This window comes from Bos indicus, chromosome 9 (genome assembly GCF_029378745.1).
Source record: "Bos indicus isolate NIAB-ARS_2022 breed Sahiwal x Tharparkar chromosome 9, NIAB-ARS_B.indTharparkar_mat_pri_1.0, whole genome shotgun sequence".
Lineage (NCBI taxonomy): Eukaryota > Metazoa > Chordata > Mammalia > Artiodactyla > Bovidae > Bos > Bos indicus.
The window spans coordinates 5,511,138-5,535,067 of NC_091768.1; positions in this window are offsets into that span (position 1 = coordinate 5,511,138).

Consider the following 23,930-nt stretch of genomic DNA (forward strand, 5'->3'; position numbering starts at 1 on the left):
CATGACCCAGATGATCACGATGGTATGACCACTCACCTAGGGCCAGACATCCTGGAATGCGAAATCAGGTGGGTCTTAGGAAGCATCAGTACAAACGAAGCTAGTGAAGGTGATGAAATTCCCTTGGAGCTATTTCAAATCCTAAAAGACAATGCTATGAAAGCACTGCACTCAATATGCCAGCAAATTTGTAAAACTCAGCTGTGGCCACAGGTCTGGAAAACTCAACTTTCATTCCAATCCTAAAGAAAAGAAATTGCTCAAACTACTGCGCAATTACACTCATCTCACAATGCGGGAGGACGCAAGTTCCATCCCTGGGTCAGGAAGATCCTCTGGAGAGGGAAATGGCAAACCACTCCAGTACTCTTGACTGGAAAATCTCATGGACAGAGGAGTGTGGTAAGCTACAGTCCATGGGGTCACAAAGAGTCGAACCCGACTGAGCAACTTTACTCACTCACTCACTCACTCACATGCTAGAAAAATAACGCTCAAAATTCTCCAAGCCAGTCTACAACAGTATGTGAATCATGAATTCCTCATGTTCAAGCTGTATTTAGAAAAGGCAGAGGAACAAGAGATCAAATTACTAGCATCCGTTGGATCATCAAAAAAGCCAGAAAATTCCAGAAAAACAACTATTTCTTCTTTATTGACTGTGTCAAAGTCTTTGTGTGGGTCACAACAAACTGGAAAATTATTAAAGAGATGGGAATACCAGACCATCTGATCTGCCTCCTGAGAAATCTGTATCCAGGTTAAGAAGCAAAAGGTAGAATGGGACCTGGAACAATAGGCTGGTTCCAAATCAGGAAAGGAGTACTACAAGGCTATATATTTTCATCCTTCTTATTTAACTTATGCAGAGGACATCATGAGAAACGCTGGACTGGATGAAGCACAGGCTGGAATCAAGATTGCCGGGAGAAATATCAATAACCTCAGATATGCAGATGATGTCACACTTCTGGCACAAAGTGAAGAACTAAAAAGCCTCTTGATGAAAGAGAAAGAGGAGAGTGAAAAAGTTGGGTTAAAACTCAAAATTCAGAAAACTAAGATCATGGCATCTGGTCCCCTCACTTCATGGCAAATAGGTGGGAAAAAAAATGGAAACAGTGACAGAGTTTATTTTTTTGCACTCCAAAATCACTGCAGATGGTGACTGCAGCCATGAAACTAAAAGATCCCTGCTCCTTGGAAGAAAAGTTATGACCAAATTAGACAGCATATTAAAAAGCAGAGACATTACTTTGTCAAGAAAAGTCCATCTAGTCAAAGCTATGGTTTTTCCAGTAGTCATGTATGGATGTGAGAACTGGACTATAAAGAAAGCTGAGCACCAAAGAATTGATGCTTTTGAACTGTGGTGTTGGAAAAGACTTGAGAGTCCGTTGGATGGCAAGGAGATCAAACCAGTCCATCATAAAGGAAATCAGTCCTGAATATTCATTGGAACATCAGATGCTGAAGCTAAAACTACAATACTTTGGTCACCTGATGCGAAGAGCTGACTCATTTTGTTAAGACCCTGATTTGGGGAAAGATGGAAGGCGGGAGGAGCAGGTTTCAACAGAGGGTGAGATTGGTTGGATGACATTACCGATTCAATGGACATGAGTTTGAGTAAGCTCTGGGAGTTGGTGAATGACAGAGAAACCTGGCATGCTGCAGTCCATGGGATCACAAAGAGTTGGACATGAGTGAGTGACTAAACCAAACTGAAATGATTGATTTGGCTCCATCATCAGTGTAAGGTGTGTTTTGTTTCTGTCTCAGATCAATAATTCCTATGTTTTTTAACTCCAATTTGCACAGGGTCACATGATCACTGTAGCACCTTCAGCTTCACATGTTCTTAGGTTCAAAGCCAAAGATTCCCTTAAAACATGCAATTTGGCTGCAAAAACCTGGTTGATAAGGTTTGAATCCTATTCCAACGATGAGTTACTATGAATAAAGACAACAATTTAAAAATCTGTTCTTTATCAGCAAGAAAGTCAATGATTTCTCCTCAATTATGGTTGCATTACAGAGATGGTACCTATAAAATGCTTAGCTTCGTGTTTGACAGAAAAGCATTACATTGTATATAAATATTACATTAAAATAATGAAATGATTATAAAATACTCAAATGCAAAGGTTTAGTAATGAGAGTTGGCTTTTAAAATTGTATTTTATTTATGTACTATAAAAATAAGCATGGAGAGAGTGGTTTGGAGAATGAATAAAGTTACTTTAATGTGTAAACTTACTATATTGTTAAAGGAGAATATAAGTTAGATTATATGGCTCAGTAAGTTCAGGTCAGTTGCTCAGTCATGTCCAACTCTTTGCAACCCCATGGACTGCACCATGCCAGGCTTCGCTGTCCACACCAACTCCCAGAGTTTGCCTAATCTCATGTCCATCAGGTTGGTGATACCATCCAATAATCTCATCCTCTGTCATACACTTCTCCTGCCTTCAACCTTTTCCAGCAGTAGGGTCTTTTCAATTGAGTCAGTTCTTCACATCAGATGGCCAAAGAATTGGAGTTTCAACTTCAGTATTCTTAGCTTGAGAACCCCACAAACATTTCGAAAAGGCAAAAATATAGGACACTGAAAGATGAAGTCCCCAGGCCGGTAGATGCCCAATATGCTACTGGAGATGAGTAGAGAAATAGCTCCAGAAAGAATGATGAGATGGAGCCAAAGGAACAAAATAAATAAATAAGTAACATCCAATTGTGGATGTGACTGGTGATGGTAGAAGAAATGGAGTAGCCATCATAGTCAACAAGAGTCTGAAAAGCAGTACTTGGGTGCAATCTCACAGGCGACATAATGATCTCTGTTCGTTCCTAAGGGAAACCATTCAATATCACAGTAAGCCAAGTCTATGTCCCAACCAGTAACACTGAAGAAACTGAAGTTTAATGGTTCTATGAAGCCCTACAAAACCTTCTAGAACTCACACCCACAAAATATATCCTTTTATTTATTGGGGACTGGAATGCAAAAGTGGAAAGTCAGGAGATACCTGGAGTAACAGGCAAATTTGACTTTGGAGTGCGGAATGAAGAAGGCCAAAGGCTAAATGAGTTTTGCAAAGAGAATGCACTGGTCAAAGAAAACACCCTCTTCCAACAACACAAGAAATGACTCTGCACATGGACATCACCAGATGGCCAACACTGAAACCAGATTGATTATATTCTTTGCAGCCAAAGATAGAGAAGCTCTATACAATCAGCAAAAGCAAGACCAGGAGCAGACTGTGGCTGAGATCATGAACTCCCTATTGCCAAATTCAGACATAAATTGAAGAAAAGGAAAAACCACTAGAACATACAGGTATGACCTAAATCAAATCACTTACGATTATACAGTGGAAGTGAGAAATAGATTCAAGGGATTAGATCTAATTAACACAGTACCTGAAGAACTATGGGTGGAAGTTCATGACATTGTACAGGAGGCAGCAATCTAGAGCATCTCCAAGAAAAAGAAGTGCAGAGAGGCAAAATGGCTACCTGAGGAGGCCTTACAAATACCTGTGGAAAGAAGAAAAATGAAAGGCAAAGGAAAGAGAAGCCCATTTGAATGCAGAGTTCCAAAGAATAGCAAGGAGATATAAGAAAACCTTCTTCAGTGATTAATGCCTAGGAATAGAGGGAAACCATAGAATGGGAAAGACTAGAGATCTCTTCGAGAGAATTAGAGACAGCAAGGGAATATTTCATGCAAAATGGGCATAATAAAGGACGGAAATTTTATGGATCTAATACAAGCAGAAGACATTATAGACAGTTGGCAAGAATACACAGAAGAACTATACAAGAAAGATCTTCATGGCCCAGATCACACAAAGTTGTGATCACTTATCTAAGCCAGACATCTTGGAATGCAAAGTCAAGTGGGCTTTAGGAAGCATCCTTTCGAACAAATCTAGTAGAGGTGATGAAATTCCGGTTGAACTATTTCAAATTCTAAAAAATGATGCTGTTAAAGTGCTGCACTGAATATGCCAATGAATGTGGAAAACTTAGCAGTTGCTGCAGGACTGGAAAATGTAGGCTTTCTTTCCAATCCCAAAGGAATGTAATGCCAAATGTTCAAACTGGCACACAATTTCACTCATCTCACATGCTAACAAATTAATGCCCCAAATTCTCCAAGCCAGGCTTTAATAGTATGTGAACTGGGAACATGCTGATGTTCAAGTTGGATTTAGAAAAGGCAGAGGAAACAGAGATCAAATTGCCAATATCCACTGGATTATAAAGCAAGAGAGTTCCAGAAAAACATCTATTTCTGCTTTATTGATTACACCAAAGACTTTGTCTGTGTGAATCACATCAAACTGTGGAAAATTCTTAAAGAAATGGGAATACCATACAACCTGACCTGCCTCCTGAGAAATTTATATGCATGTCAAGAAGCAACAGTTAGAACCGAACATGAAACAACAGACTGGTTCCAAATTAGGAAAGGAGTATGACAAGACTGTATATTACCACCCTGCTTATTTAACTTCTATGCAGAGTACATCATGCAAAATGCTGGGCTGGATGAACCACAAGCTGGAATCAAGATGGCTGGGGAAAATATCAATAACATCAGATACACAGATGACCCCACCCTTATAGCAGAAAGTGAAGAGGAATGAAAGAGACTCTTGATGAAACTGAAAGAGGAGAATAAAAAGTTTGCTTAAAACTCAACTATAAAACACTGGTGAAAGAAATCAAAGAGGACACTAATAGATGGAGAAATATACCATGTTCATGGATTGGAAGAATCAATATAGTGAAATTGAGTATACTACCCAGAGCAATTTATAGATTCAATGCAATCCCTATCAAGCTACCAACAGTATTCTTCACAGAGCTAGAACAAATAATTTCACAATTTGTATGGAAATACAAAAAACCTCGAATAGCCAAAGCGATCTTGAGAAAGAAGAATGGAACTGGAGGAATCAACCTACCTGACTTCAGGCTCTACTACAAAGCCACAGTTATCAAGACAGTATGGTACTGGCACAAAGACAGAAATATAGATCAATGGAATAAAATAGAAAGCCCAGAGATAAATCCACGCACATATGGACACCTTATCTTTGACAAAGGAGGCAAGAATATACAATGGATTAAAGACAATCTCTTTAACAAGTGGTGCCGGGAAAACTGGTCAACCACTTGTAAAAGAATGAAACTACACCACTTTCTAACACCATACACAAAAATAAACTCAAAATGGATTAAAGATCTAAACGTAAGACCAGAAACTATAAAACTCCTAGAGGAGAACATAGGCAAAACACTCTCTGACATACATCACAGCAGGATCCTCTATGACCCACCTCCCAGAATATTGGAAATAAAATCAAAAATAAACAAATGGGACCTAATTAACCTTAAAAGCTTCTGCACATCAAAGGAAACTATTAGCAAGGTGAAAAGACAGCCTTCAGAATGGGAGAAAATAATAGCAAATGAAGCAACTGACAAATAACTCATCTCAAAAATATACAAGCAACTCCTACAGCTCAACTCCAGAAAATAAACGACCCAATCAAAAAATGGGCCAAAGAACTAAATAGACATTTCTCCAAAGAAGACATACAGATGGCTAACAAACACATGAAAAGATGCTCAACATCACTCATTATCAGAGAAATGCAAATCAAAACCACTATGAGGTACCATTTCATACCAGTCAGAATGGCTGCGATCCAAAAGTCTACAAATAATAAATGCTGGAGAGGGTGTGGAGAAAAGGGAACCCTCTTACACTGCTGGTGGGAATGCAAACTAGTACAGCCACTATGGAGAACAGTGTGGAGATTCCTTAAAAAACTGGAAATAGAACTGCCTTATGATCCAGCAACCCCACTGCTGGGCATACACACTGAGGAAACCAGAAGGGAAAGAGACACATGTACCCCAATGTTCATCGCAGCACTGTTTATAATAGCCAAGACATGGAAGCAACCTAGATGTCCATCAGCAGATGAATGGATAAGAAAGCAGTGGTACATATACACAATGGAGTATTACTCAGCCATTAAAAAGAATACATTTGAATCAGTTCTAATGAGGTGGATGAAACTGGAGCCTATTATACAGAGTGAAGTAAGCCAGAAGGAAAAACATAAATACAGTATACTAACGCATATATATGGAATTTAGAAAGATGGTAACAATAACCCGGTGTACGAGACAGCAAAAGAGACACTGATGTATAGAACAGTCTTATGGACTCTGTGGGAGAGGGAGAGGGTGGGAAGATTTGGGAGAATGACATTGAAACATGTAAAATATCATGTAAGAAACGAGTTGCCAGTCCAAGTTTGATACACGATACTGGATGCTTGGGGCTAGTGCACTGGGACGACCCAGAGGAATGGTATGGGGAGGGCGGAGGGAGGAGGGTTCAGGATGGGGAACACATGTATACCTGTGGTGGATTCATTTTGATATTTGGCAAAACTAATACAATTATGTAAAGTTTAAAAATAAAATAAAATTTAAAAAAAAAAAACTCAACATCCAGGAAATTAAGATCATGGGATCCTGTTCCATCACTTCATAAAAAATATATGGGGAAACAGTGGAAACACTGACATATTTAATTTGTGTGTGTGTGGGGGGGGGGGGTCCAAAATCACTGAAAGTGGTGACTGCAGCCATGACATTAAAAGGCATTTGCTCCTTGGAAGAAAAGCTATAACCAACCTAGACAGCTTATTAAAATGCAGAGACATTATATTGCCAACAAATGTCAATCTTATCAAAGCCATGGTTTTTCAAGTAGTCATGTATGGATGTGAGACTTGGACTGTAAAGACAGCTAAGTGCTGAAAAATTGATGCTTTTTAACTATGATGTTGGAGAAGACTCTTGAGAGTCCCTTGGACTGCAAGGAGATCAAACCATTCCTTCCTGAAGGGAATCAATCGTGAATATTCATTAGAGGGACTGATGCTGAGACTGAAACTCCAATGATTTGGCTACCTGATGAGAAGTACTGACTCATTGGAAAAGACCCTGATGCTGGGAAATATTGAAAGAAGGAGGAGAAGGGGACGACAGAGGAAAAGATGGTTGGATGGAATCACCTACTCGATTGAAATAAGTTTGAGCAACCTCTAGGAGTTGGTGATAGACAGGGAGGCATGGTGTGTTGCAGTTTATAAGGTCACAAAGAGTCAGACAGGACTGAGTAATTGAACTGAACTGAATGTATTGGCATCACTGACTTGATGGATGTGAGTCTGAGTGAATTCCGGGAGTTGGTGATGGACAGGGAGGCCTGGTGTGCTGCAGTTCATGGGGTTGCAAAGAGTTGGACACGACTGAGTGACTGAACTGAACTGAACTGAACTGAATGTATTGGATAACGAGCTGACCACCAGGGAGCCTTAAAGTTAACAAGAAATTCTCTTTGAACTTGAATTCATCTTTATTTTAGAAAGTGAAATAAGGTACTAATAATTAATAAAGATAACATATATTGGAAAATGAAATTAATATTAAAAAGTGCTCCCCTTTTGTTCACATAAAATACATCTTATAAGCTCTCTATGTCATAGCAAAAAATGGCACACCTTTCCTCTTTCATTAGATGGAGATTGGCTATAAAGTTATTCTTCCTGAGGCCAGTGCTTATGGAAGGTTATAAGGTTATGAAAGACTAAAGGAATGCTAATGTACAGCGTTTATGTTTTTTAATTGGTTTCTCCTGATGGAGCATTACATAATTAACTCTAATTAAGGTTTATACTGTGTTAATTTCCTGTCTTTAATGGATTGAAACTCTCTCCAGATAATCCATGTCCATCCTGGGCCTGTACTTTTATTTCCAATTAGTATCATGAGCTTAGCTAGAGAGAGTTGGTTGATTAATACAGCTAGCCAAAATTAAAGCAATAGTTATAGGTTTATTTACTGACTGCAACAATGTAAGCAAGATGCCAGAAAGAATGCATCCACACTGCCAATATTCTGTTTTTCTACACTGGAGACACATGACGTGTGGTAGGGGCAATCATCTCACTGCCAGAGGAGCACTGAGTAAAAGGCTCCTGCTGCTCTATGAACCCCCTACGAGCTGGGAGGAGGATGAAGAGGAATGTCTAGGGTGGAAAAACACTGACTACTAACAGTAGAAAAAAGTGTCCTGAAGGCACTGCTGCATCCCCATAATGAAGTATCAGCAGAGGCAAATGGAGGGGCATCAATACAAGGGCCTTGCAAGTAGCCTCTATCGGAGTCACTGGGGTAGCAAGATGGCTATGTTTCTGAGCACAGTCAACCAGGGTACGTTCGGAGTCTGAGATGTGCCAGTAGTTGACCAGTTCTGTGGGGAGGAAGGCAGCCTTTCCTCATGACATTTTGCAAGTAAAGCCTTGCCTGAAAAAAATCACACATAGGATTTGGCTTGAAGACAAGCTCTGTATTTATTTAAGAAACAGCAATTGAAAATGTTCCTTTCCTTTAGGTTACTCTTGCATTTAACATTTTATTTTATTTTTAAACTTTAATTATTTACTTTAACTGGAGGCTAATTACTTTACAATATTGTAGTGGTTTTTGCCATACATTGACATGAATCAGCCATGCATGTACATGTGTTCCCCATCCTGAATGCCCCTCCCTTTTCCCTCCCCATCCCAACCCTCAGGGTCATCCCAGTGCACCAGCCCTGAACGCCCTGTTTCATGCATCAAACCTGGACTGGAAATCTATTTCACATATAGTAATATACATGTTTCAGTGCCATTCTCTCAAATCATCCCACTCTCGACTTCTCCCACAGAGCGCAAAGTTCTGTTCTTTACATCTGTGTCTCTCTCTATTTTTTTAATATTTCATTTTGTTATTAATTATTACCATTTTTAATTACTTTACAATATTGTATTGGTTTTACCATTCATTGACATGAATCTGCCACAGATGTACACGTGTTCCCCATTCTGAACCCCCCCTCCCACCTCCCTCCCCATACCATCCCTCTGGGTCATCCCAGTGCACCGGGCCCGAGCATCCTGTATCATGCATCGAACCTGGACTGGCGATTCATTTCACATATGATATTACACATGTTTCAATGCCATTCTCCCAAATCATCCCACCCTCGCCCTCTCACACAGAGTCCAAAAGACTGTTCTATACATCTATATCTCTTTTGCTGTCTTGCACAGAGGGTCATTATTACCATCTTTCTAAATTCCATATATATACATTAATATACTGTATTGGTGTTTTTTTTCCTGACTTATGTCACTCTGTATAATAAGCTCCACTTTCATTCACCTCATTAGAACTGATTCAAATGCATTATTTTTAATAGCTGAGTAATATCCCATTGTGTATATGTACCACACATTTCTTATCCATTCGTCTGCCAATGGACATCTAGGTTGCTTCCATGTCCTAGATACTGTAAACTGTGCTGTGAGGAACATTTGGGTACACATGTCTCTTTCAACTCTGGTTTCCTCGGTGTGTATGCCCAGCAGTGGGATTGCTGGGTTGTATGACAGTTCTATTTCCAGATTTTTAAGGAATCTCCACACTGTTCTCCATACTGGCTGTATTAGTTTGCTTTCCCACCAACAGTGTAAGAGGGTTCCTTTTTCTCTGCTCCCTCTCCAGTATTTATTGCCTGTAGATATTTTGATAGCAGCCATTCTGACCAGCACCAGATGGTACCTGTGGTTTTGATTTGCATTCTTTAATAGTAGGCAATATTGAGCATCTTTTCAAATGTTTGTTAGCCATCTCTATGTCTTCTTTGGAGAAATGTCTGTTTAGTTATTTGGCCCATTTTTTGATTGAGTCTTTTATTTTTTCTGGAATTGAACTGAATGAGCTGCTTGTATATTTTTGAGATTAATTCTTCATCAGTTGGTTTGTTTGCTATTACTTTCTTCCACTCTGAAGGCTGTCTTTTCACCTTGCTTATAGTTTCCTTCGTTGTGCAAAACCTTTTAAGTTTAATTAGGTCCCATTTGTTTATTTTCACTTTTATTTCCATTACTGTGGGAGGTGTGTCATAGAGGATCCTGCTATGATTTATGTCAGAAAGTGTTTTGCCTATGATTTCCTCTAGGAGTTTTATAGTTTCTGGTCTTACATGTAGATCTTTAATCCATTTTGAGTTAATTTTTGAGTATGGTGTTAGAAAGTGTTCTAGTTTCAGCCTTTTACAAGTGGTTGACCAGTTGTCCCAGCACCACTTGTTAAAGAGATTGTCTTTTCTACATTGTATATTCTTGACTCCTTTGTCACAAATAAGGTGACCATAGGTGCATGTATTTATCTGTGGGCTTTCTATTTTCTTCCACTGATCTATGTTTCTGTCTTTGTTCCAGTACCACACTGTCTTAATGACTGTAGCTTTGTAGTAGAGCCTGAAGTCAGGCAGGTTGATTTCTCCAGTTTCATTCTTCTTTCTCAAAGTTACTTTGGCTATTCGAGGTTTTTTTGTATTTCCATACAGATTGTGAAATTATTTGTTCTAGTTCTCTGAAAAATATCCTTGGTAGCTGATAGCAATTGAATTGAATCTATAGATCACTTTGGGTAGTATACTTATTTTCACTATATTGATTCTTCTGATCCATGAACATGGTATATTTGTCCATCTATTTGTGTCATCATTGATTTACTTCATCATTGTTTTATAGTTTTCTATATATAGGTCTTTTGTTTCTTTAGGTAGATTTATTCCTAATAAATTCCTAGTCTATTCTTTTCGTTGCAATGGTGAATGGAATTATTTCCTTAATTTCTCTCTGGTTTCTCATTGTTAGTGTATCGAAATATAAGGGATTTCAGTGTGTCAATTTTATATTCTGCAACTTTACTATATTCATTGATTAGCTCTAGTAATTTTCTGGTGGTGTCCTTAGGGTTTTCTATGTAAAGAATCATGTCATCTGCAAACAGGGAGAGTTTTACTTCTTCTTTTCCAATCTGGACTCCTTTTGTTTCCTTTTGTTTTCTGATTGCTGGGGCAAAAACTTCCAGAACTATGTTGAATAGTAGTGGTTAAAGTGGACACCCTTGTATTGTTCCTCATTTTAGGGGAAATGCTTTCAATATTTCACCATTCAGGATAATGTTTGCTGTGGGTTTATCACATATAGCTTTTATTTTGTTGAGGTACATTCCTTCTATGCCTGCTTTCTGGAGGTTATTTATCATAAATGGATGTTGAATTTTTTCAAAGGCTTTCTCTGGATTTATTGAGGTAATCATATGGTTTTTATCTTTTAATTTGTTAATGTGGTTTATCACATTGATTGATTTGTGGATACTGATGAATCCTTGTATCCCTGGGATAAAGACCACTTGGTCAGGATGTATGATTTATTAAATATGTTGTTGAATTATGTTTGCTAGAATTTTGTTAAGGATTTTTGCATCTATGTTCATCAGTGATATTGGCCTGTAATTTTATTTTTCTATGCATCTTTGTCTGGTTTTTGGTATTAGAGTGATGTTGGCCTCATAGATTGAGTTTGGCAGTTTACCTTCCTCTTCAATTTTCTGAAAGAGTTTGAGTAGGATAGGTGTTAATTGTTCTCTAAATTTTAAGTAGAATTCACCAGTGAAGCCATCTGGTCCTGGGCTTTTGTTTGTTGGAAGATTTATGATTACAGTTTCGATTTCTGTGCTTGTGATGGGTCTGTTAAGATGTTTTATTTCTTCTTGGTTCAGTTTTGGAAGATTATATTTTCCTAAGAATTCCTCCATTTCTTCCAAGTTGTCCATTTTATTGCCAATTAGTTGCTGATAGTAGTCTCTTATGATCCTTTGTATTTCTGTGTTGTCTGCTGTGATTTTTCCATTTTCATTTCTAATTTTGTTGATTTGATTCTTCTCCCTTTTTTTCTTGATAAGTCTGTCTAATGGTTCGTCTATTTTATTTATCTTCTCAAAGAACCAGCTATTATTTGTATTGATTTTTGCTATGGCCTCCTTTGTTTCTTTTTCATTTATGTCTGTCCTAATTTTTATGATTTCTTGCCTTCTACTAACCCTGGGATGGTTCATTTCTTCTTTTACAAGTTGCTTTAGGTGTAAAGATAGGTTATTTATTTGATTTTTCTCTTGTTTCTTGAGGGAAGCTTGTTTTGCTCTGAACCTTCCCCTTATCATTGCCTTTACTGAATCCCATAGGATTTGGGTTGTTGTATTCTCATTTTCATTCCTTTTCTGTGCATATTTTGATTTCTTCTGTGATTTGTTGGTTGTTTAGAAGCTTGTTGATTAGCCCCCATATGTTGATATTTTTCATAGTTTTTTTTTTTTTTTTTCCTGTAGTTGACATCTAATCTTACTTCACTGTGATCAGAAAAGATGCTTGAAATGATTTCAATTTTCTTTTTTTTTTTTTTTTAATTTACCAAAGCTAGATTTATGGCCCAGGATGTGATCTATACTGGAGAGTATTCCATGTGCACTTGAGAAAAATGTGAAGTTCATTGTTTTGGGACGAAATGTCCTATAGATATCAATTAGGTTTACTGGTATATTTCATCATTTAAATTTATGTTTCCTTGCTAATTTTCTGTTTAGTTGATCTATCCATAGGTGTGAGTGTGGTATGAAAGCCTCCCACTATTATTGTGTTACTGTTAATTTCCCCTTTCATACTTGCTAGCATTTGCTTTACATATTGCAGTGCTCCTATGTTGGGTGCCTATATATTTATAATTGTTATATCTTCTTCTGGGATTGATCCTATGATCATTATGTAGTGTCCTTCTTTGTCTCTTTTCACAGCCTTTATTTCAAAGTCTATTTTATCTAATATGAATATTGCTACTCTTGCTTTCTTTTGGTCTCCATTTGCATGAAACATCTTTTTCCAGTCCTTCACTTTCAGTCTGTATGCATCCCTTGTTTTGAGGTGGGTCTCTTGTAGACAACATATATAGGGGTCTTGTTTTTGTATCCATTCATCCGGTCTTTGTCTTCTGGTTGGGGCATTTAACTATGTACATTTAAGGTAATTATTGATAATTATGATCCTGTTGACATTTACTTTGCTGTTTTGGGTTCAAGTTTATAAACCTTCTCTGTGTTTCCTGTCTGGAGAATATCTTTTGGCATTTGTTGAACAGCTGGTTTGGTGGTGTTGAATTTTCTCAGCATTTGTTTATCCGTGAAGCTTTTGATTTCTCCTTCATATTTGAATGAGATCCTTGCTGGGTATAGTAATCTGGGTTGTAGATTTTTCTCTTTCATCACTTTATCTATGTCCTGCCATTCCCTTTTGGCCTGAAGAGTTTCTATTGAAAAATCAGCTGTTATCTTTATGGGACTCCCCTTGCGTGTTATATGTTGCTTTTCCCTTGCTGTTTTTAATATTTGCTCTTTGTGTTCCATCTTCATTAATTTGATTAATATCTGTCTTGGGGTTTTTTGCTTTGGGTTTATCCTGTTTGGGACTCTCTGGATTTCTTCAACTTCAGTGGGTATTTCCTTCCCCATTTTAGGGAAGTTTTCAACTATTATCTCCTTAAGAATTTTCCCATGGCCTTTCTCTTTGTCTTTTTCTTCTGGGATTCCTATGATTTGAATGTTGGGGCATTTAACATTGTCCCAGAAGTCTCTGAGGTTGTCCTCATTTCTTTTGATTCTTTTTTCCTCTCTGCTTCATTTATTTCCACCATTCTATCTTCCACCTCACTTATTATATTTTCTGCCTCAGTTATTCTATTGTTGGTTCCCTCTAGAGTACTTTTGACCTTAGTTATTGCATTATTCATTATTGATTGACTCTTTTTGTTATTTTTAAGTCCTTGATAAACATTTATTGCATCTTATCAATTGTTGTCTCTGGTCTATTTATCAGTAACTCTATTTTGTTTTCAAGATTTTGGATCATTTTTACTATCACTATTCTGAATTATTTTTTCAGGTAGACTCCCTATCTCTTCCTCTTTTATTTGGTTTGTTGGGCATCATGTTCCTTTACCTGTTGAATATTTCTATGCCTTTTCATTTTGTTTAGATTGCTGTGTTTGGGGTGGTCTTACTGTAGGCTGGAAGTTTGTGGTTTCTCTTTATTTTGGAGGTTGCTTCCAGTGGGTGGGTCTGGACCAGTGGCTTGTCAAGGTTACCTGGTTAGAGAAGCCTGTGTCAGTGTTCTGGTGGGTGGAGCTCCATCTCTTCTCTATGGAATGCAATGAAGTGCCCAGTAGTGAGTTTTGAGGTGTCTATGGGTTTGATGTGACTTTGGGCAGCCTGTATTTTAATGCTTAAGACTATGTTCCTGCGTTGCTGGAGAATTAGCATGATGTGTCTTGCTCTGGAACTTGCTGCTCTAGAATGGCTTGGTTTCAGTGTAGGTATGGAGGCTTTGGGAGCTCTTGACAATGTTCCCTGTAGTCAGGAGTTCTCTGATGTTCTTAAGTTTTTGATTTAAGCCTCCTGCCTCTGGCTTTCAGTCTTGTTCTTAGAGTAGTCTCAAGACTTCTGAATCCATGTAGCACAGATGATAAAACATCTAGGTTAATGGTGAAAAGATTCTCCACAGTGAGAGACACCCAGAGAGGTTCACAGAGTTACATGGAGAAGAGAAGAAGGAGGAGGGATATAGAGGTGACCAGGAGGAAAAGAGGGGAAATCAAAAGGGAAGAGAGCAATCTAGTCAATAATCAATTCCCAATGTGCTCTCCACAGTCTGGAACACCCAGAGAGGTTCATGGAGTTACACAGAAAAGAGAAGAGGGAGAAAGAGATAGAGGTGACCAGTAGGAGAAGAGGGATAGACAAAAGAAGATAGACCAGTCTAGCCAGTAATCAGTTCCATGTGTTCTCCACAGTCCAGAAAACCCAGAGAGATTCACAGATTTAAGTAGAGAAGAGAAGAGGGAGTGAGGAGATAAATTTGGAAAACTCAGCAGTGGCCAAAGGACTGGAAAAGTCAGTTTTCATTCCAATCCCAAAGAAAGCCAATGCCAAAGAATGCTTAAACTACTACACAATTGCACTCATCTCATACGCTAGTAAAGTAATGCTCAAAATTCTCCAAGTCAGGCTTCAGCAATACCTGAACCGTGAACTTCCTAATGTTCAAGCTGGTTTTAGAAAAGGCAGAGGAACCAGAGATCAAATTGCCAACATCCGCTGGATCATGGAAAAAGCAAGAGAGTTCCAGAAAAGCATCTATTTCTGCTTTATTGACTATGCCAAAGCCTTTGACTGTGTGGATCACAATAAACTGTGGAAAATTCTGAAAGAGATGGGAATACCAGACCACCTGATCTGCCTCTTGAGAAAATTGTATGCAGGTCAGGAAGCAACAGTTAGAACTGGACATGGAACAACAGACTGGTTCCAAATAGGAAAAGGAGTACGTCAAGGCTGTATATTGTCACCCTGCTTATTTAACTTATATGCAGAGTACATCATGAGAAACGCTGGACTAGAAGAAACACAAGCTGGAATCAAGATCGCCGGGAGAAATGTCAATAACCTCAGATATGCAGATGACACCACCCTTATGGCAGAAAGTGAAGAGGAATTAAAAAGCCTCTTGGTGAAAGTGAAAGTAGAGAGTGAAAAAGTTGGCTTAAAGCTCAACATTCAGAAAATGAAGATCACGGCATCTGGTCCCATCACTTCATGAGAAATAGATGGGGAAACAGTGGAAGCAGTGTCAGACTTTATTTTTCTGGGCTCCAAAATCACTGCAGATGATGACTGTAGCCATGGAATTAAAAGACGCTTACTCCTTGGAAGGAAAGTTATGACCAACCTAGAGAGCATGTTCAAAAGCAGAGACATTACTTTGCCAACAAAGGTTCTTCTAGTCAAGGCTATGATTTTTCCTGTGGTCATGTATGGATGTGAGAGTTGGACTGTGAAGAAGGCTGAGGGCCGAAGAATTGATGCTTTTAAACTGTGGTGTTGGAGAAGACTCTTAAGAGTCCCTTGGGCTGCAAGGAGATCCAACCAGTACATTCTGAAGATCAGCCCTGGGATTTCTTTGGAAGGAATGATGCTAAAGCTGAAACTCCAGTACTTTGGCCACCTCATGCGAAGTGTTGATTCATTGGAAAAGACTCTGATGCTGGGAGGGATTGGAGGCAAGAGGAGAAGGGGACGACAGAGGATGAGATGGCTGGATGGCATCACTGACTCGATGGAGGTGAGTCTCAGTGAACTCCGGGAGTTGGTGTTGGACAGGGAGGCCTGGCTTGCTGCGATTCATGGGGTCGCAAAGAGTCAGACACGACTGAGTGACTGATCTCATCTGATCTGATCTGGGGAGAAAAGACTCAAAAAGGGAGAGAGCAATCAAGCCAGTAATTACACCCCTAAGTTAAAATGGATACTGAAGATTAGATTCTTAAAGGTACAAAATTGATAACAAATACCAAAAAGCAAAGATTAAAAATCTAGAGTAGAGGTTAGACTATGAAAAATACAATATTAAAAATACAAAGCAAAACCAACCACACACACACACACACACACACACATATATATAGTGAAATTTCCTTTAAAAATAGGGTCTTTTTTGCAAGGTAATAATAGGTTATAAAATTGAAAATTATAGGACCAATAAAGAACTTAAAAAATAAAATAATAATAGTAAAAAATATATCTAGGAATTTCTCTGGAGTTGTTGAGGGCAGTGTGGGGTCAGTTCAGTTTCAGATAGTTCTTTGTTCTAGCTTATACCTCTTTTCAAGATCTATAGGCCCCTTCCAATGCTTAGTCAATGCTAACTACGAGGTTTTAATCTCCTGCACCTGTTACTTCCAGAGCAGTTCCCTCTTCTTTGTTTATTTTGGCTTCCTCTGTTTGCAAGTCTCTTCAGTGTCTAATTTCCACCCTGACACAAGGGAGCAAAGGTGGTCACTTATATAGGCTCACTTGTTCAGTTGTGTTGCGGGGAGGGAGGAACAATGCAAACAAATATCACTGGCATGTGTGGGGAGTGCTTGCAGTGTATGGACCACACTGGGTTGCCCCAGCTCATGGCACATGTGCTTTCTCAGTCTACACTGCTCAGGGTCCAGGTAGCTCTGAAAGGCAATTGACCAAAGCAGGCCCTGCGTTGCATGCATTTCCCAGGTCTAAGCTGCTCAGATTCAGGTTCTTGGGGACTCTACAAAGGCACAGACTCAGTTGGGCCGGTGTTTTGTGCCCTTACCAGGTCCGAGCAGCTCAGGAGACCGGGTGCTTAGTGAACACACTGTCTCAGGTGTGTTTAATCACCTCCCTGGTCCCAGCCACTTGGTTTCCTGGGTGTGCGGCAAGAGCACTCTCTCTGGTGTGCTGTGTGTCTCTTCTGGGGAGCTGTTTTCAGGCTCTGACCATCCTGGCAAATGTTAACCACCCAGGATTCCAGGAAGACTTGGTTAGCAACTGAAAGTCTGCTCACAGTTTGGTCGAGGATGCTGTCTCTGGGGCCGAGATCACCCTTCGCCTTTCAGCTCTGGCTGTTGCCTTCCTGCCTCTCTGCTTCCAGCGGGAGGAGGGGCCAGTCTGCAGCCAGATAGCTCTCATTTGGTGTTTGCTCAATCCTTTTTCTGTGAGCCAGCCAGGCTCTGCCTTAGATTAGAGCTTTTTGCGGGAACGTTCTCTATCCTTTTCTCTCTCTCTCTCTCTTTTTTTTTTTTTTTTTTGGGTCTTCTCTCTCTAGCTATCCCAGTTTGGGTTTCTATCTCACTTTAGCTACTTCAGATTGTCCTCAGGGCATTCAGGCCCAGTCCTTACAATAAGAATGCAACCCTCGCCTCCCTGGACAACCCCTGCTTGCTGCTGGCTGAAGCAAGGTTCTGGGCTATTTCTCCGCTAGGAGTTGTGGTTAAGGCCTGTATTCTGTGTTGTGTGTGTGTGTGTGTGTGTGTGTGTGTGTTTCACCCCCGCTTCCGGTTATGTTGCCCTCTGATATTCCAAAATTCTTCACAGACCTGCTGGTGAGCGGGTTTCCTGGTGTTTGGAAACTTCTCCTCCTTCAGGAATCCCTCCCCGGAATGGGTCTGAGGCCCTAACTCTTTTGTCTCTCTTTTTCTCTATTATATTTTGTCATACCTCCTTTTGAAGAGAATGGGCTGCCTTTCTGGGTGCCTGGTGTCCTCTGCTAGCATTCAGACATTGTTTTGTGGAAGTTGCTCATCATTCAAATGATCTTTTGATGAATTTGTGGGGAAGAAAATGGTTTCCCTGTCCCATTCCTCCACCATCTTCTGCATTTGACATTTTAAATCTGCTTTTGAAACCTGTCTCATAGAATATGTTTTATTTAATTCATTTCTCCTCTGTAATTTCAATAAACCATGAAGGTTCCCCATGATTAGGTTTTGGAGCATTCTTCTTCCCTTTGATTTCATCTATTACCTACTACCATTAGTACTTCTAACTACAGCTAGAACTATACATGGAACAACAGACTTGCTCCAAATCAGGAAAGGAGTATGTCAAGGCTGTATATTGTCACCCTGCTTATTTAACGTCTATGCAGAGTACATCATGAGAAACGCCAGCCTGGATGAAAAGCACAAGCTGGAATCAAGATTGCTGGGAGAAATATCAAACACCATAGATATGCAGATGACACCAGCCTTATGGCAGAAAGTGAAAAAGAACCAAAGAGACTCTTGATGAAAGTGAAAGAAGGGAGTGAAAAAGTTGGCTTAAAACTCAACATTCAGAAAACTAAGATCATGGCATATGGTTCCATCACTTCAAGGCAAAATAGATGGGGAAACAGTGAAAGACTTTATTTTCTTGGGTTACAAAATAACTGCAGATGGTGACTGCAGCCATGAAATTAAAAGATATTTGCTCCTTGGAAGAAAAGCTATGGCTAACCTAGACAGCACATTAAAAAGCAGAAACATTACTTTGCCAATAAATGTCTGTCTAGTCAAAGCTACGGTTTTCCCTGTAGTCATGTATGGATGTGAGAGTTGGACTACAAAAAAAAAAAACCGAGTGCTAAAGAATTGATGCTTTTGAACTGTCGTGTCAGAGAAGACTTTTGAGAGTTCCTTGGACTGCAGGAGACCCAAACAGTCCATCTTAAAGGAAATACATCCTGAATATTCATTGGAACGACTGATGCTGAAGCTGAAACTCCAATACTTTGGCCACCTAATGTGAAGAAATGACTCCTTGGAAAGGACCCTGATGCTGGTAAAGACCGAAGGTGGGAGGAGAAAGGGACGACAGAGGATGAGATGTTTGAATGGCATCACTGACTCGATGGGCATGAGTTTGAGTAAGCTCTAGGAGTTGGTGATGGGCAGGGAAGCCTGGTATGCTGCAGTCCATGAGGTTGCAAAGAGTCAGACATGACTGTGCAAGTAAACTGATTACCTACTACCGATTATTTACAAATGTCCAGTTCTTGTTCAGATTGCCCTCCTGAATTCAGCGCAGAATTTCCACTTCCATTTGAAAATATTCTCTATTACAGTGCACGGAAGCTTCCAAACTAACATGTCCAGAGTGAATCGGTTGTTTACCCAGGTAACTTTCTTTTCTTTCCAATTCCCCTGTGATTAATTGTTATCATTTACTCAGGATCTATCAACCTAATAACCTCAGAAACATTAATGGTTAGTTTCTTTTTTTTTTTCACCAATCAAGTCCTTTAGTCAGTAAGTGTTGTTGAATATGTTTAAAAATTCTTAATTCTCTACCACTCAACCCCTGCTTCCTTTGTTGTAGATCTTTTTTATCTGAAATTTTATGTTTTCATTCCAAAATCTGTTTTCTTTCTGTTTTCAATTCTTCATCCTTTCCATTGACATTAGTTTCTGTTCAAAACATATATGATTCAAGTCCATGACAATCTTACATTCTCTGTATCTCTCTAGGATTCAAAAATTCTAGACTCTCCACTTGTCTAAAATTCTTACTATTAATAAAAAGCAGCAAGCCATGCTTCTAGCTTTTATTCATAAGCTTTCTATTTATACCCTACATACATTTGTATAAACCCTTGTGCTTGACTGATAATTTTTTTATTGTTTTCTCCACTGTTAAATCCTATATAGGCTGTTAAAGTTTAATTGAAATATCAGTTTTTGTCCCTTCTCAGGGATCATACTATATATACTTCACTGAGCTAACATTAATAATAACACTCCTCAATTATACATTTACAGATCTGCTTCATTTATTAGATTGTAAACTACTCAAAGGCTACACTGTTTCATTCATTTTTGTGTCCTTATATTTCTCTGACAGTTAAAATAAGATGATGCATGATTTTACAAAAAGAAATATTCATTTCAGAATACTTATGATTACTAGGGCACTAATATAGTCTGAAAAATAAATATCTAAGTAAAAAGTCCATTGTAATTAATGCTGCATTCTATTTTTCTTTTTTTTTTTTATAGTGCATGTATCATATGTTATTTATACTATTTATATTCCTTAATCCCACAAAGTACTTCTCCCCTCTACTGTCTCACCTCTCCCCCTGTCAGAGAGAGAGAGAAAAATTCTCACCACGGTCTTCTTCTTCTTCTTTTTTTTTTTTTGAAAATATGTACCATGAGGTACTTTAGTTATTTTCAGTATTCATCCCACTTGCATAATATCTAAGACAGAACTATGTCATACCATATTTTTTTTTTTCTGAAAAATTTCACAATATAATGTTGATAGTTTACCATGAAGAAATTAAGAAAACAGAATAGTTTCTAATGTTTATCCATGTATTGACTGTTCGTAGTGCTCTTTACTCCTTCCTGTATTTCCCAGTTTTGTTTTGATATTATCATCATTCATAAAGGACTTTATCATTTTTTATAGCTCGTGCATGCTTCCTTAGCTTTCATTTCTCTGAAGGTGTTTTCACCCCCATTTCAAAAGATACTTTCAATGAATATCTATTACAGAATTGACAGCTTTAATTTTTCAGCACTTTATTATTATTTTTTTATTTGATAAATTTAACGCCTTTTATTGCCATACCTCATTTTACTGTGCTTTGCTTTAGTGAGCTTTATAGATACATGTTTTTGTTTTTGTTTTTGTTTTTCCTTGTTAATTTTCTGTTTAGTTGATCTATCCATAAGTGTGAGTGGGGTATTAAAGTCTCCCACTATTATTGTGTTATTGTTAATTTCTCCTTTTATACTTGTTAGGATTTGTCTTACATACTGCGGTGCTCCCATGTTGGGTGGATATATATTTATAATTGTTATATCTTCTTCTTGGATTGATCCTTTGATCATTATGTAGTGACCTTCTTTGTCTCTTTTCACAGCCTTTGTTTTAAAGTCTAATTTATCTGATACGAGTATTGTGACTCCTGCTTTCTTTTGGTCCCAATTTGCATGGAAAATCCTTTTCCAGCCCTTCACTTTCAGTCTGTATGTGTCCCCTGTTTTGAGGTGGGTCTCTTGTAGACAACATATGTAGGGGTCTTGTTTTTGTATCCATTCAGCCAGTCTTTGTCTTTTGGTTGGGGCATTCAACCCATTTACGTTTAAGGTAATTACTAATAAGTATGATCCCATTGCCATTTACTTTATTGTTTTGGGTTCGAGTTTATACACCATTTTTGTGTTTCCTGTCTAGAGAATATCCTTTAGTATTTGTTGGAGAGCTGGTTTGGTGGTGCAGAATTCTCTCAGCTTTTGCTTGTCTGAAAAGCTTTTGATTTCTCCTTCATACTTGAATGAGATCCTTGCTGGGTACAATAATCTGGGCTGTAGGTTATTTTCTTTCATCATTTTAAGTATGTCTTGCCATTCCCTCCTGGCTTGAAGAGTTTCTATTGAAAGATCAGCTGTTATCCTTATGGGAATTCCCTTGTGTGTTATTTGTTGTTTTTCCCTTGCTGCTTTTAATATTTGTTCTTTGTGTTTGATCTTTGTTAATTTGATTAATATGTGTCTTGGGGTGTTTCTCCTTGGGTTTATCCTGTTTGGGACTCTCTGGGTTTCTTGGACTTGGGTGATTATTTCCTATTTTTCTATTCAAAATCATTTATTCAAGTATGCATGTTTATCTGTATAAAGTACTTCATGATGCACATTATATTTTCAACTTTTTTCCTGTCTTGTAGAAAAATTAAAATTTAAGACATATGTTTCATTCCTGAATTAAGATAAATACCAAGAAAAATTCACTGTTTCTCTAGAAAAAAATATGTTGAAAAATTAATTTACTACATGAAATAATTTAACATACCAGATTTATTTCCCACAACATATTTTTTGAATTTCCAAAGACACATGAAGAACAATGATTCAGGTCTCATTTTGTAAGCATAACATACACTGTTTGTATTCACATTAAAATATAAACTACTATTTTAAAAGCTAGATTAATGTATTGCAAATATAATTTAATGGTAGATATAAAACTTCTAATGTAACAAAGTACCATTGCATGTCAATGAATATTAAAATATAAAACTTCTAATGTAACAAAGTACCATTGCATGTCAATGAATATTAAAATAGTTTTTTCTTAAAACAGTAATAACACACTATTAACACAAGTTAACAAAGTTAGCACTTTAAACTCATAGAACATTTAATCAGATTTTTCCTCATGGCTTAAAATTATGCAACTATATTTTTAGTATTCAAATTAATGTATAATATAAAATTTCCAGAATATATATATCCTTTAAAATGTAATAAAATGGCTCATTAAAAATAAAAATACTTTATGTTAATCACCATTTCTAAACATTTAACTCCCATGATTTAGAATATGTAAGATACATGTTCAGAATCTGTTGAGAATTACTTTTTGAAGGTTGATTTTAGTTGACTTAATTCAACTATGTTTGAATACTGGAAAGTACACCCTACTTTGAGTGTGATTACATGAATTCAAGATCAGGGCCTACCACTGACTAATGATTTCAGCTACTAAGAAATACTTAACTTCATTGCCATGACTCTTGTGAATCAAATATATATGGTCGTGTTGGGACTTCCCTGGTGGTTCAGACAGTAAAGAATCTGCCTGCAGTGTAGGAGACCAGGTTTGATCCCTGGGAAAAACAAGCCCCCTGGAGAAGCGAATGCTATGCAATTCAGTGTTCTTGCCTAGAGAATTCTATGAAAAGAGGAGCCTGTCAGGCTATAGTCCATGGGGTTGCAGAGTCAGACATGAACTGATCAATGCACACCTTCATTTCACTTCAATTCACGACTGTACTATTTGAATATGCTATATGCAAAAGACATAAAGTATGTGAAAAATCAGCATTTTAAGTGATGATAATGAAGGTGAAGAACTCCCTGAGTAACTATGGAAAGAGGTTTGTGACATTGTACAGGAGGCAGGGATCAAGACCCTCCCCAAGAAAAAGAAATGCAAAAAGTCAAAATGGTTGTCTGAGTAAGCTTTATAAATAGCTGTGAAAAGATGAGAAGTGAAAGACAAAGAAGAAAAGGAAAAATAAACCCATTTGAATGCAGAGTTCCAAAGAATAATAAGGAGAGATAAGAAAGCCTTCCTCAGTGATCAATGCAAAAGAATAGAGGAAAACAATAGAATGGGAAATACTAAGGTCTCTTCAAGGAAATTAGAGAAATAAAGGAAACATTTCATGCAAAGATGAGCACAAGAAACAAAAGAAATGGTATGGACCTAACAGAAGCAGAAGATATTATGAGGAGGTGGCAAGAATACACAGAAGAACTATACAAAAAAAGACCTTCATGACCCAGGTAATCACAATGATGTGATCACTGACCTAGATCCAAATATCCTGGAATGCGAAGTCAAGTGGACTTAGGAAATATCCATTCGAACAAAGCTAGTGGAGGTGATGGAATTCAAGTTAAGCTATCTCAAATCCTAAAAGATGATGCTGTGAGAGTGTTGGACTCAATATGCCAGCAAATTTGGAAACATCAGCAGTGGCCACAGGACTGGAAAAGGTCAGTTTTCATTGCAATCACAAAGAAAGGCAGTGC